Source organism: Microtus oregoni, unplaced genomic scaffold, assembly GCF_018167655.1.
Source record: "Microtus oregoni isolate MIOR12 unplaced genomic scaffold, Mior012 000053F_ref0000044, whole genome shotgun sequence".
Lineage (NCBI taxonomy): Eukaryota > Metazoa > Chordata > Mammalia > Rodentia > Cricetidae > Microtus > Microtus oregoni.
In genome coordinates, this window is record NW_024543829.1 from 10288722 (window position 1) to 10301887 (window position 13166).

A 13166-nucleotide genomic window follows, 5' to 3' on the forward strand; every position below is an offset into this window, starting at 1 on the left:
TTGCTTAGCTCATGGTTCTGGGCTGGCTGGGAGGTCCAAGGTAAAAGAACCACATCCTATGAAAGTTTCCTTATTGATAAGGTGGAGTAAGGCGACAGGGGTGTATATTAACAGGTGGAGCTAAACAGGCTTTTGAGCAGACCCGCTCTGGTGAATAACCCAGAGTCCAGATCCTCATGATATAATAACCTTTTTTCTTTTTTGTTCCATTTTGTTTTATGAGACGGTTTCACTGTGTAGCTGTCTTGAAGCCACTCTGTAGACCATGCTAGCCTCGAACTGACAGAGAATCGCCTGCCTCTGCCTCCCAAGTTCTGGGATCAAAGGTGTGTGACACCACTCCCTGGCCTCCAGTGACTTAGCTCTGCAGGCTGATTTTCAGGCAAGCTTTATTTGTTAAAACAGAAACAAAGTATCATGACAACAACCATCCGTCCATGTAGTTGATACATGATAGCACATGGCTACAGGGGAGAATTGTTCATAAATGCCAAGGGAGGAGCTAGGTGCGCCACTTTTCACAGGGTTTCCTCTAGTTTGGACTGGTTTCCCACTCTCTGTGTAACTGAGGTAGGCCTTGAACTGTTAATCCTCCTGCCCCCACCGTCTGGGTGTTAAGCTTACAGGTGTGTGCCACCGTACCCGGTTTGATGAAGTACTAGTGGTTGAAAGCAGGGCTCTGTCTGTGCTGGGCCAGTGCTCTGCCAGCTGAGTTACACCCCCCAGCTGCCCCGCAATTGAATGCAGAAAGGTTGGCCTTTTCAGAACAATGCTGGAACCACTGGAAACACAGCTAGGGTTGTGAAAGGTTGTGAGGCGCTCTGTGGGTGCGGAGAACCACATCCAGGTCATCCGCGTGAGCATTAAGGGCTCTTAGCGGCTGAGGTGTTTCACCGGGCCCTCAGAAAGGAAATGTTAACAGACTAGATCTCATCAAATATTAAACACGTCTGCTCTATGGAAGATGCTGTTTGAAGAGATGAACAGATAAGCTGCGAGATGAGAGAAGACACTTGTAAACCATTTATGACAAAGATCTAGTCATAAAAGATGACATCAGTCAGCCTTTCATTGCTGTGACCAACAAAGGAGGAAATGCATTGGGACTGGTGGTTTCCAAGGTTTCAGACCAAGGTCACTTGGTTCCTTTGCATCTGGGCAGACACCCTGTCAGGGAGCGTGTGGTAGAGGAATGAGGCTCACCTCACCATAGACAGGAGGGAGAGAGAGAGAAGTCAGGACGCCCAGTGACCTACTTTCTCCACTCCTGTCCACCTCCCAAAAGCCCTTCAGCTGCGAACACCTCGGTGGGTTAGTCAGTATCCAGACAGTTTTCCAGAACAGACCCATCTGGGGACCAAATCTTCAGCACAAGAGCCTTTAGGGACATTTTCTATCCACACCAAACAAGAATATGCAAAGAATCCTCACATGGCAACAGTTTAAAAGAATTCATTTAAAAACAGACATCTCCCCAGACACAGGAGAAGAGGACCAATACACATGGAAAGACGGTTAGCATCACAAACTAACAGAAAACGCAAATTAAAACCACAGGAAGCTATCGCTGCCTATCTGTTGGCTAAAATTAAAGGAAAATAATGATAGCACCAACCGGATCCTGCACGTTGCTGGTTAGAATCACTCCACGCAGGTTTTTACCACAGGACCCACCAATCTCAGTCTTGGGCATCATAGTTGCTGTGGCTCACGGTTTTAGGGAGAGAGTCCATCATGATCCAGCACTATGCGCAGCTGCGAGAGCCTGCCTTGGTGGCCCCTCACATAAAGATGGTTTAGGAACAGAGCTTGGGCAGGAACAGGAAGTCGATATCACTGTCAAGGTCCATTCTCAGTAATCACTTCTGCTAACGAGCCCAGTGCCAAAGACTTCACAACCTCCCCAAAGAGCTCCGCTAGCTATGGACAGAGCACACAGACACACGAGCCTGTGAAGAACACTCGTGTCTACATTCACACCCCAGCAGAAATTTATCTTTTTTTTCTTTCTTTTTTTTTTTATTGAGAAAAGGAGAAAAAAAAAAAACAAGTTTCCACCTCCTCCCAGCTTCCCATTTCCCACCACCTCCTCCCACCCTTCTCCCACTCCTCCCACCCTTCTCCCCCTCCCCCCACTCCTTTCCCCCTCCCTCTCCAGTCCAAAGAGCCATCAGGGTTTTCTGCCCTGTGGTAAGTCCTAGGTCCTCCCCTCTCCGTCCACATCTAGGAAGGTGAACATCAAAATTGGCTATGCTCCCACAAAGCCAGCACATTACGTAGGATCAAAACCCCGTGCCATTGTCCTTTGCGTCTCATCAGCCCTCATTGTTCGCCATGTTCAGAGAGTCCAGTTTTGTCCCATGCTTTTTCAGTCACAGTCCAGCTGGCCTTGGTGAGCTCCCAATAGATCAGCTCCACTGTCTCAGTGGGTGGGTGCACCCCTCGTGGTCCCGACTTCTTTGCTCATGTTCTCCCTCCTTCTGCTCCTCATTGGGACCTTGGGAGCTCAGTCCAGTGCTCCAGTGTGGGTCTCTGTCTCTATCTCCATTCATCACCAGATGAAGGTTCTATGATGATATGCAAGATATTCGTCAGTATTGCTCTAGGATAGGGTCATTTCAGGTTCCCTATCCTCAGCTGCCCAACGAACTAACTGGGGACCTCGGCTTCCTCTTCAATATAGTGCTTGAAGTTCTAGCAATAGCAATAAGACAACATAATGGGATCAAGGGGATTCGAATTGGAAAGGAAGAAGTTAAACTTTCGTTATTCGCAGATGATATGATAGTGTACTTAAGCGATCCCCAAAACTCCACCAAAGAACTTTTACAGCTGATAAACAGCTTTAGTAATGTGGCAGGTTACAAGATCAACTCCAAAAAATCAGTCGCCCTCTTATACACAAAGGATATGGAAGCAGAGAGGGAAATCAGAGAAGCTTCACCATTCACGATAGCCACAAACAGCATAAAATATCTTGGGGTAAATCTAACCAAGGAAGTGAAAGATCTATTTGACAAGAACTTTAAGGCATTGAAGAAAGAAATTGAAGAGGATACCAAAAAATGGATGGACCTCCCTTGCTCTTGGATTGGGAGGATCAACATAGTAAAAATGGCAGTTCTACCTAAGGCAATTTATAGATTCAATGCAATCCCCATCAAGATCCCATCAAAATTCTTCACAGATCTGGAGAGGACAATAATCAACTTTATATGGAAAAACAAAAAACCCAGGATAGCCAAAACAATCCTATACAATAAAGGATCTTCTGGAGGCATTACCATCCCTGACTTCAAACTCTATTACAGAGCTACAGTAATGAAAACAATGTGGTACTGGCATAAAAACAGAGAAGTCGACCAATGGAATCGTATAGAAGACCCGGATTTTAACCCACAAACCTATGAACACCTCATTTTTGATAAAGGAGCTAAAAGTATACAATGGAAGAAAGAAAGCATCTTCAACAAATGGTGCTGGCACAACTGGATGTCAACCTGTAGAAGAATGAAAATAGACCCATATCTATCACCGTGCACAAAACTCAAGTCCAAATGGATTAAAGACCTCAATATCAGCCCGAACACATTGAACCTGATAGAAGAGAAAGTGGGAAGTACACTACAACATATGGGCACAGGCGATCGCTTCCTAGGTATAACCCCAGCAGCACAGACATTAAGGGCAACATTGAATAAATGGGACCTACTAAAACTGAGAAGCTTCTTCTTTTTTTTTTTTTTTTTTTTGGTTTTTCGAGACAGGGTTTCTCTGTAGCTTTGGAGCCTGTCCTGGAACTCCCTTTGTAGACCAGGCTGGCCTCAAATTCACAGAGATCCTCCTGCCTCTGCCTCCCAAGTGCTGGGATTAAAGGCGTGCGCCACCACCGCCCGGCCAGAAATTTATCTTAAAGAAACCAATTCTACAGTCACACGGAGAAACAACACACAGGTATTCACAGCAGGTTGTTTACAGCCACCCTGAGCTGGAAACAACCCATGACCTTCAATCTGTGAATGGTTCTGTAGACCGTGAGAGAGCCACGCCCTGGACTGCTGTTCAGAATCCAAGCCACCTGTGTCTGCAGCAACACAGGTAAACCCTCCAGAGACCCCCACCCAAAGGATTCCATTCATCTAACAGTCTTCAAACGATAAACTAGAGATGAGGAGCAGACTAGTGTCTGGGAGGAGTCCCTGAGAAAGGATGGAGGAGGGGGATGGGTGTAGCCAAAAGAAAAAAGCCCGACAGCTGAAGGGAATAACATGGATGTTGACTGCATCAGCGTCAGCATCTTGGCTGTGATACTGTACTTTAGGACGGCACTGCTACCACCGGGGATCAGGTGGGAGATACATGCGATCTCTGCATCGGCATGCTAAGTGAAGAAAGTCAGACATTTGGAGAGCAGAGACACGAGATTGTGGACTTGAAGCTGGTTCACTACACAGTGAAATCCTATTTCAAGAAAACAAAACCAAACAAAACCACCAAAGATAGAGAGACAGACAAACAGACAGACGAGAGAGAGAGAGAGAGAGAGAGAGAGAGAGAGAGAGAAACAGAAAGAAGAGGAGGAGGGACGGGGGAGGGAGGAAGGCAGGGAGAGCTGGCGGTGCTAGGATGTGGGATTCCCCTTTGTATACTGTGAATACCATTGGCTAATGAAGAAGCTGAGGTGGGCCTGGCAGGGCAGAATAGAGGTAGGTGGCGAAGCAGTGGGGTGGGATATGACTAAACTGAATGCAGGGAGAAAGAAGGCCGAGTCTAGAGACACCATGTAGCCACTGCCTGGAACAGATGCACTAGAACCTTGCCGGAACCACGAGCCTTGGTAAAATATAAAATAATAGAACAAGAGTAAGCAGAAATACACATAAGTTTTTGGCCAAACAGTATTGCAAATAATATAGTTTCTGTGTGATTATTTCGGGTCTGAGAGGCCAGGAATGAACGAGAGGCCTCCTACTACAGTAGCGCTCATCTTTAATCCCAGCACTTGGGAAGAAGAGGCAGGCGGATCTCTGTGAGTTCACAGCTTAGCATGGTCTTTAAAGCAAGTTCCTGGGCAGTCAGGACTGTTACACATAGAAACCCTGTCACAGGAGGAAGGGTGGGAATCAAATCCCAGGTAAGAAAAGCAGCAACTCCATTTTATAAACGCCTACTCATTGACAACCCAACAGTCTGAAGCAGTGATGAGTTTCCGTTGAGAGAGTTTGGGAGAACCTGGCCTCCGTTACCATGAGTCTCCACTTCCTCACACACTGGCTTGGGCCAGGGTAACCTGCCAGGCTCTGTACTATGTCCATGTTCTGGCCGGCTGGAGGGGTAAAAGGTTGCAGGGCGCAACCCTTTCTGCTGAGGGCGACTTCCCAGAGACTCCTGGACTGTGCTCTGGTATCTCTGGCTATCCCTTACAGGGCGCAGGGGACACGAGGCTGAGAAATGCAGTCTTTATTCCGGAGAGCCCAGTGCCAGAGACTATCAGAGGGTCTATTAACACGAGAGGGAAGGAAGAGATGTCCGGGAAGAGAGACTATCAGAGGGTCTATTAATACGAGAGGGAAGGAAGAGATATCCGGGAAGAATTTGCCGACTCACCCACAGACCACGCTTGCATCTGGTTCTCCGTCTCACATTTTTATTTCTTCATAAATGTGAACCAGAAATATGACTTGTAAATAAAAAGTCATTTACTCATCTTCATTAATTATAAAATATTTTTGCAAGAAACTGGGGTAGATGCTGAATCATTAAGACAAAGGCAGAATAGATGAAGCAAAACGCCTTACGAAGAACTTAAGCCTTATTATTGATCTGCAATTTTGAAAATATGCCTTTTGAAAATTGTCTAAGCCAATGATCTGTGCAGTGGGATTAGCTTTTAGCTTGAAAATGCCAGCCTTCTCGTACTTGGGAGGCAGGGGCAGGGAAGACGGCTGCCAGGCCCAGGGCAGCCTTCAGCCTGGGCCACACAGTGAGGCCTTCTCCAAAGACAAAACGAATGGGGGCTTTGTTTACATGGTCAATCCTTTCTCTGGTAGTTTTCAAAAATATCCTGAAAGATGACATTTGAATTTTAATAGCCACTTATATTTATTGTCTCAGTCTATCCCCCTGAGTCAGGTAAATACTTGTGAGAAAAAAAAAGACGATTTACCCTTGGTATCACACACAACTGGATTAGTCAGCTCTGATTTCTTCTTTAACTTCTGATCTCACTTCATGCCTGACAAAATTCAGGCTCTGGTCCTTTCCAAAATAATAATAATAATAATAATTTGTACTTAAAAAATGTTTTTAAGGCAGGGCCTTTAGCCTAGGCTGGCTGCATACTCCCTATGTAGCAGAGGATAGACCATTTAACTTGCTATCCTCCTTCAAATTGAGTATGAGCCACCATGCCCAGTATCACAGATATTCATCATACAAAGTGCTTCTCACTTCTGGGTTTAAATATTTGGAGTGTGTAGATTTATTTGTTATTATCTATATATGATAGTACTAGTCACTGACAAAATGCTACTGTTTTCTTTTTAATTCACTTACTTTATTCATTATTATTTCATTCAATGAACTCTTACCAAGACTTTGCTATCATGTTTGATTTTCCTCCTAAAATATGACTTTGTGTTTGAGAGTGTGCTTGGGTGGGGAGTCCGCTGGGGATCAAATCCAGGCCCTTGCACATCTAGGCTAAGTGTTCCAGCACCGACCTTCATCCCCAATCCTAGAGGTGTCTCTCTCTGTTCCTTCCTTCCAACCTCAGCACCTGATGTGTGACACATATGAACAACTCTCTAATAGACATTGAAGAATAAATGAAAGAATGAATCCTTTATCTCAAATAGTTACAGTAATTCATGGAGCTCTGGAAATTATTCTGACATTCTAAAATCCCTGCTCCTAGTCCTGTCACTTCCTTTGAGCAGAGCCTACACACAACGGGAGGGAGTGACAGCCGGGGTCTCAATCAAACCTGCTCTCTGTCTCTACAGCAGGCCTTGGGGCTTCCGTGGATCTGTTCCTCTCTCTATTCTCCTCCTTTTATGCCCTCGTCCTGACTCTCAACTTGCTCTAATAAGATAATCAAGTCCTCTTTGTCAGCAGCTGAGCGCTTCCTTTGTAAGGCTCGACCTTCCTACCTACGGTGTCCCCCCCACCCCACCCCTCCCTTCCCCTGCGCTCTTGGCTCTACAGAGGCTGCCTGCCTTTATTTATTTAAGTCTCAAGCACATATAAGGTCAGCTGTGATGGGACAGCCACAAAAGAAAGGTGACCTCTTCTTGTCAAGAGCTTAGGTTGTTCTTTTACAGTAGTGGGACGGCTGATTGGGTCTTGTCTTCCTCTGTCCACTCTTCAGTGACTCCCTTCCTACAGGCATTGACGGCTTTGACGGCCCAAGGATGAAGCCGCCCAGCAGCGTTAGTCTGACTACAAGGAAGAACGGAATCAGCGTTCAGTGAATAAGAGGGGCGCGAGCTCTGTGACCCTGAACCACAGGAAGCCCCATCTGCGGGGCCCAGAAAACAGGCTCTGTTTACATGTCCTATGTGGGCGCTGAAATATTGAAATAGTGCAGGAATTCTGAGGATTTATGGCCGAGAAAGGATGGGAACTCCTCCTCACACCCTTATGCTGAGAGAAACTGCTCTGGAAGGGACGGAGGGAAGGAATATGGAGTCTGCTCTCAGGCCTTGGGAAAATTTCCTGTCGGGTTCCAGGAAAACTGCCAAAAAGTCACTGATGCTCAGTTCCTTCCCAGATGCCTATTTTGCTAGAAAGTGCAGAAATAAAACAGTATTTCTTCTGCTATACACATATGTATGTACATACGTATGTATGCATGCATGTATGTATGCATTGTGTAAGCATGCATGTGTGCATGTATGTGTGTGTGTGTATGCAGGTATGCATGTATGTGTGTGTGCATGCATGTGTGTGTATATATATGTATGCATGTATGTATACAATATACATCTAAACTTCAATGAGTTCCAAACATTCCCTTCACTGATCCTTGGGTACTCCGGGCTGAACCACAGGCTGTGGGGGCTAACTCAGTCTGCTGACTTTTCCTCTTCAGGACTGTCTTTTGAATGGTGAACAATGACTTATGAACTATAAATAACTGTGCTTTTGAAACCAGGGGCTCCTGCCTCCCTCTACCTGCCTCAAGGACCCAACTGTCAGGGTAACACTTGCTTTTCCTCCCCCAGTCTTCCTTTTTCTTTCCTTGGTATTTTTACATGGATAAGTACCTCTCCATAGAACTGATGCCTGAATTCGGACAAGCCTCTGAATATTACAAACTGATACCTTCGTTTTGGACCTAAAGGGAACGGGCAAAACCTGACCCTATGGGCTGTGGATGTAGCTTAGCAGGACAGAGTTTGCCTATTATATACAAGGCAAGGGTTCAATTCCCAGGTGAGAATAACAAGGACAGTGGCCTAGGATTGTAATCCCATTACAGAGATGGAAGCATGAGAATTCAGAGTTCTGGGTCATCCTATGCTACATAGTGACTCTGCAGCCAGCTTGGGATACATGAGACAGCAATTCTTTTTTCTTTCTTTCTTTCTTTCTTTTCTTGCTTTCTTGCTTTTCTTATGGGGTATCTTCTGCTGTGGAAAAATTCTTCTATACACATGAATATGTATTACTCTAATTGGTTAACAAAGAACTGATTGGTCAATGGCTAGGCAGGGTTTGGGGGGCAGAGAGAATGCTGGGAAGAAGAAGGGCAGAGTCTGAGGAGTCTGAAGAGACACCATGAGATACAGAGCGAGCAGGATGGGAAATGCATACATGAGGTAAACAAGCCTCGGGGCAGCACACAGATTAATAGAAAAGGGTTAGGTTAAGTTATGAGCTAGATTACAACGAGCCTAAGTTATCGACCAGGAATTTATAGGTAATATTAAGTCTCTGTTTGGCCATTTGGGGAGCGGCTGGAGGGACAGAGCTGAGCTGTGGACTAGGCAGAAAGTCTGCCTACCATCCTCATTCTGTAGCTGCAGCAGGCCTGGAACTTGCTACGTAGAACAAGCTGGCTTAGAACCCACAGAGCTCTGCCTGCCTCTGCCTTTAGAGAGCTGGGATTAAAGTTGTTTCCTATCATGACTATTGGAAGCTCTGCCTCAAAATACTCACACACACACATGCGCACGCACACACACACACACACGCACACACACACACGCGCACGCACACACACACACACACTATGGGGCCCAGGGCAGCCTGGCCACACATGGGACCCAGGCCACACAGCTGCCATGGCAGGCAGCACAGGGTTCCAGAAAAAGCTGTAAGCTGACACCACCCAGGAAGGGCCAACTTCTAAAGGGAAGTCCAATCATTAGATAAGATAAGACCACCAGGTATCCCTGAGTCCAGGACTCACCTATTCCCCTTCTGCCAAAACACACTAGACAAAAGTCAGTCAATCAGGGCCCAGAACCCCAACCTCTACTATGATAAAAACCCTACCCCAGCTGGGCTGGGCACTCTCTGCTCTCAACCTCTGCGTCGGAGAGATGGACAGAAAGAGTCCAAGCTGAAGCTTGAATAAAGGCTCTTGGCTTTACATACGAGTGCAGACTCTGTGTTGGCTTTGGGGGGAACCTCATGATCTGGGCGTAACCACACACACACACACACACACACACACACACACACAGAGTTTAAATTCCAAACCATTTACTGAATCAGCATTTACAAATCCTAGGAAAAGTCACACTGAAAGACCCAGGGTTGAAAGAGAGCTGGTTCCAAGCCATGATGAACTGAGCTCAGAACACAGAGCTGCAGATAGGGTCCAGTGGACCAAGTTCGCGCTTTGCCCATTTATCAGAGATGACTAAAGAATCAGAGAGAGCCTCTGATTCTTGGTGACGGAAGTTCCATGATTGGGGTAGGGGAAGGTGTTGTAGTGGAGGCTACTCAGGGTGGACAAACAGAAGCAACTGCTGGATTCCAGGACGAGTAAGGGAAGTGGGCCCAGCATCTCCTCTAACTGTAGGCCAGTTCTTTTCTAAGATGACAGATACTCAAGACAGGCAGAGGGAATGTCACCTTCTAGAAGGAACTTTCCTCACTGACACATAACAGGGTAAACAGTCACCAGTCATTGTACAAGGAATGGAAGGCTTGTCTGGAGACTCCGAGGAAGAGCTTGTGTCATCCATTGTGGGCTAACAGCTAACTGTAGGGGCAGGCCGGAGCAAGGCCAAGGCCCTGACTTCAGTTCCCACCTTGGGGGATGGGGAGTTTTAGTGTCTGGGTTCTATTATCACTCTCTTATCAACAGTGACTGCATAAGAACAGGAAGAAATGAGCCGTGGTGTCCTATACCTGTAATCAGGTTTGTAGAAGGTGGAGGTAGGAGAGTCAGGAGTTCAAGCCAACCTAGGCTATAAAGGATGTTTATAAATTAATTAATGGAACATGGATATTAGTTCACCCTGCAGAAAGGTGGAGTCTCGTGAAAAGGGATTCAATCTTGGATGCTCGTGTCCATTAAACAAGTGTTCTTACTCACTGAGCCGTCTTTCTAAATCAATGTGCACAAAAACTCAGTATTAAGCCAAAGTTTCAAAGAACACAGGGCTGGAGCCTGGGATGCTGAACAGAAAGGATGGTGCGTAGAGCAGAATTACTAGGTACAGAATGAGCCAGGTACGGTGGTGCACGCCTTTGTTCCAAGCGCTTAGGAAGCAGAGGTGGGCGGATCTCTGTGAGTTTGAGGGCAGCCTGGTCTAGAAGTGAGCTTCCCAGAACAGCCAGAGCTGTTATAGAGAGAAACCGTGTCTCAAGAAACAAACGGCAACAACAAAAATAGCTACAGAATGAATGAAACAAAGCAAGGCCAAAGTAGCAGACAGAAGAAGAAAAATGACATCAAATAAGTATCAAAGCAAGAAAGCAATGTGAGCATTAGAACAGTGTGAAGTGTGAGCATTAGAATGGAGTGTGAAGTGTGAGAATTAGAATAGTGTGTCGAGTGTGAGCATTAGAATAGAGTGTGAAGTGTGAGAATTAGAACAGTGTGGAGTGTGAGCATTAGAATAGAGTGTGAAGTGTGAGAATTAGAATAGTGTGAAGTGTGAGCATTAGAATAGAGTGTGAAGTGTGAGAATTAGAACAGTGTGAAGTGTGAGCATTAGAATAGAGTGTGAAGTGTGAGCATTAGAACAGTGTGAAGTGTGAGAATTAGAACAGTGTGGAGTGTGAGCATTAGAATAGAGTGTGAAGTGTGAGCATTAGAACAGTGTGAAGTGTGAGCATTAGAACAGAGTGTGAAGTGTGAGCATTAGAACAGTGTAATTTTTGTGAGCATTAGAACAGAGTGTGAAGTGTGAGCATTATACAGAGTGTGAAGTGTGAGCATTAGAACAGAGTGTGAAGTGTGAGCATTAGAACCGTGTATATTAAGGAAATAGCCCTGTTCTGAGGTCATTCTGTCGTCAATGGATAGCTGATCTTACCAAAATAAGTTTAGTTTCTCATTCTTTTTTGAGACAGTATCTCATTATGTAGTCCTCCTGGTTGACCTAGAATTCAATATGTAGACCAGATTGGCTTCAAACTCACAGAGAACTACCTGCTTCTGTCTCCTGAGTCCTGGGATTAAAAGCATACGCTGCTATCTAGGTATTTCATTGTTTTATTTTCTTCCTCTTTTACTATTTCCCATTTTTTCTTTCTCTCTTTTTTAAATATAGAATCTGATCTAGCTGGAGGTGACCTTGAATTTTCGATCCTCTGTTGTGTAATAATCTTTTTGTAGACTGTGAAGATTTGTCACTTTGAATACTTTAATAAAAAGCTTAGCAGCCACTAGCTAAGCAGGAATTCCAGACACAGAGGACGCTGTGAAGAAGTTGTGCTGAGACACCAGGAGGCCCAGAGGAAGCAGGATGGACAGTACAGAGTAACGGTAACCAAGCCATGAGAAGAACGGAGATTAAACGATCTGAGTTAGTTTACGTTATAAGGGCTAGTTAGAAACCAATCTAAGCTATCGGACAAGCTTTCACAATAATAAATCTCCATGCCATTATTGCGGAGTCCTGACAAAAATGTTCAACTACAATTCTCTTTTCTCCACCTCCCGAGTGATGAGCATGAATGTGTCACCACAACCATTGCTATGTGGCACTGGAAATCCAACCCAGGGCTTCAGGTATGGTGAGCAAAACTCTAGCGACTGAGCCCATCTAAAATACAGGATGAACCAGCCATCCTCAAATGCTATGGCCTGCTCCATGATCCTGGTCGGAAAGATTTATGGTCCAGGCCCACAAGCAGAGGGCTTCACTTTGTGTCCCACTAGCTAGCAGTAGGCCACACCTCACTCCAAGAGTCTAGATAGGGACCCAACTGTGACAACAGGAGAGGCGGCTTCAGTGAGCAGCATCTGTCTCGCGTTTCCTCTACTTGCACGTAGCAAAAGCCTAAACTAGCTACTTCCCAAAGCAAGCTTTCCTTCCATCTATGGAGACAGAAATCTCTTAACTTCCCCTGGGGTGTATATTCCATATAGACATGCATTACAGACATTAACAGCCACTGCCATTTTACAAAAGATTTAACCTAGTACTTTCTGTCAAATTTTGAGTGCCTACTACAGAACTGGAAGCCTGCAAGCTTTTGAAATATTCGTCATTCTAAATGAGTCACTCCCTGAAAGCATCCACATGACAGCCAAAGTAAGTTGACTTCAGGAGCTTGGAGATAAAAACCTGCGTTACTTTGCTCATCTGTTTAGCACTGCTAGGAATCTACTGATGTGGAAACTCGGGGTTGGGGGGACGACACTAAACTGACCTGGTCATGGGCAACTCTTGCTCTGTCACTTCCGGGGAATTATGATTTGTAGGCTAAGCTTGTGGATCAGACATGTATCCAACATACCGAGTTAGGGAAAGAATAGCTTGCCATGTAATCTTCTAGAGAGCTCTGGGCTGCATTTCTGAGATTTTCCCCCAGTAGTGGAGGCCCCCAGCAGGTACTCAGTAAAGGTATTTCAGCTCAGAGGGGCACATTTAAAAGGGCGCAAGGGCAGATACTTCATTTTAAGAAGGCATCCCCTTCAACTTCCGTCTACTGGGTGGAGACCTTGCGGGTTCAGGCACCTGCAATTTCCGCCCTTT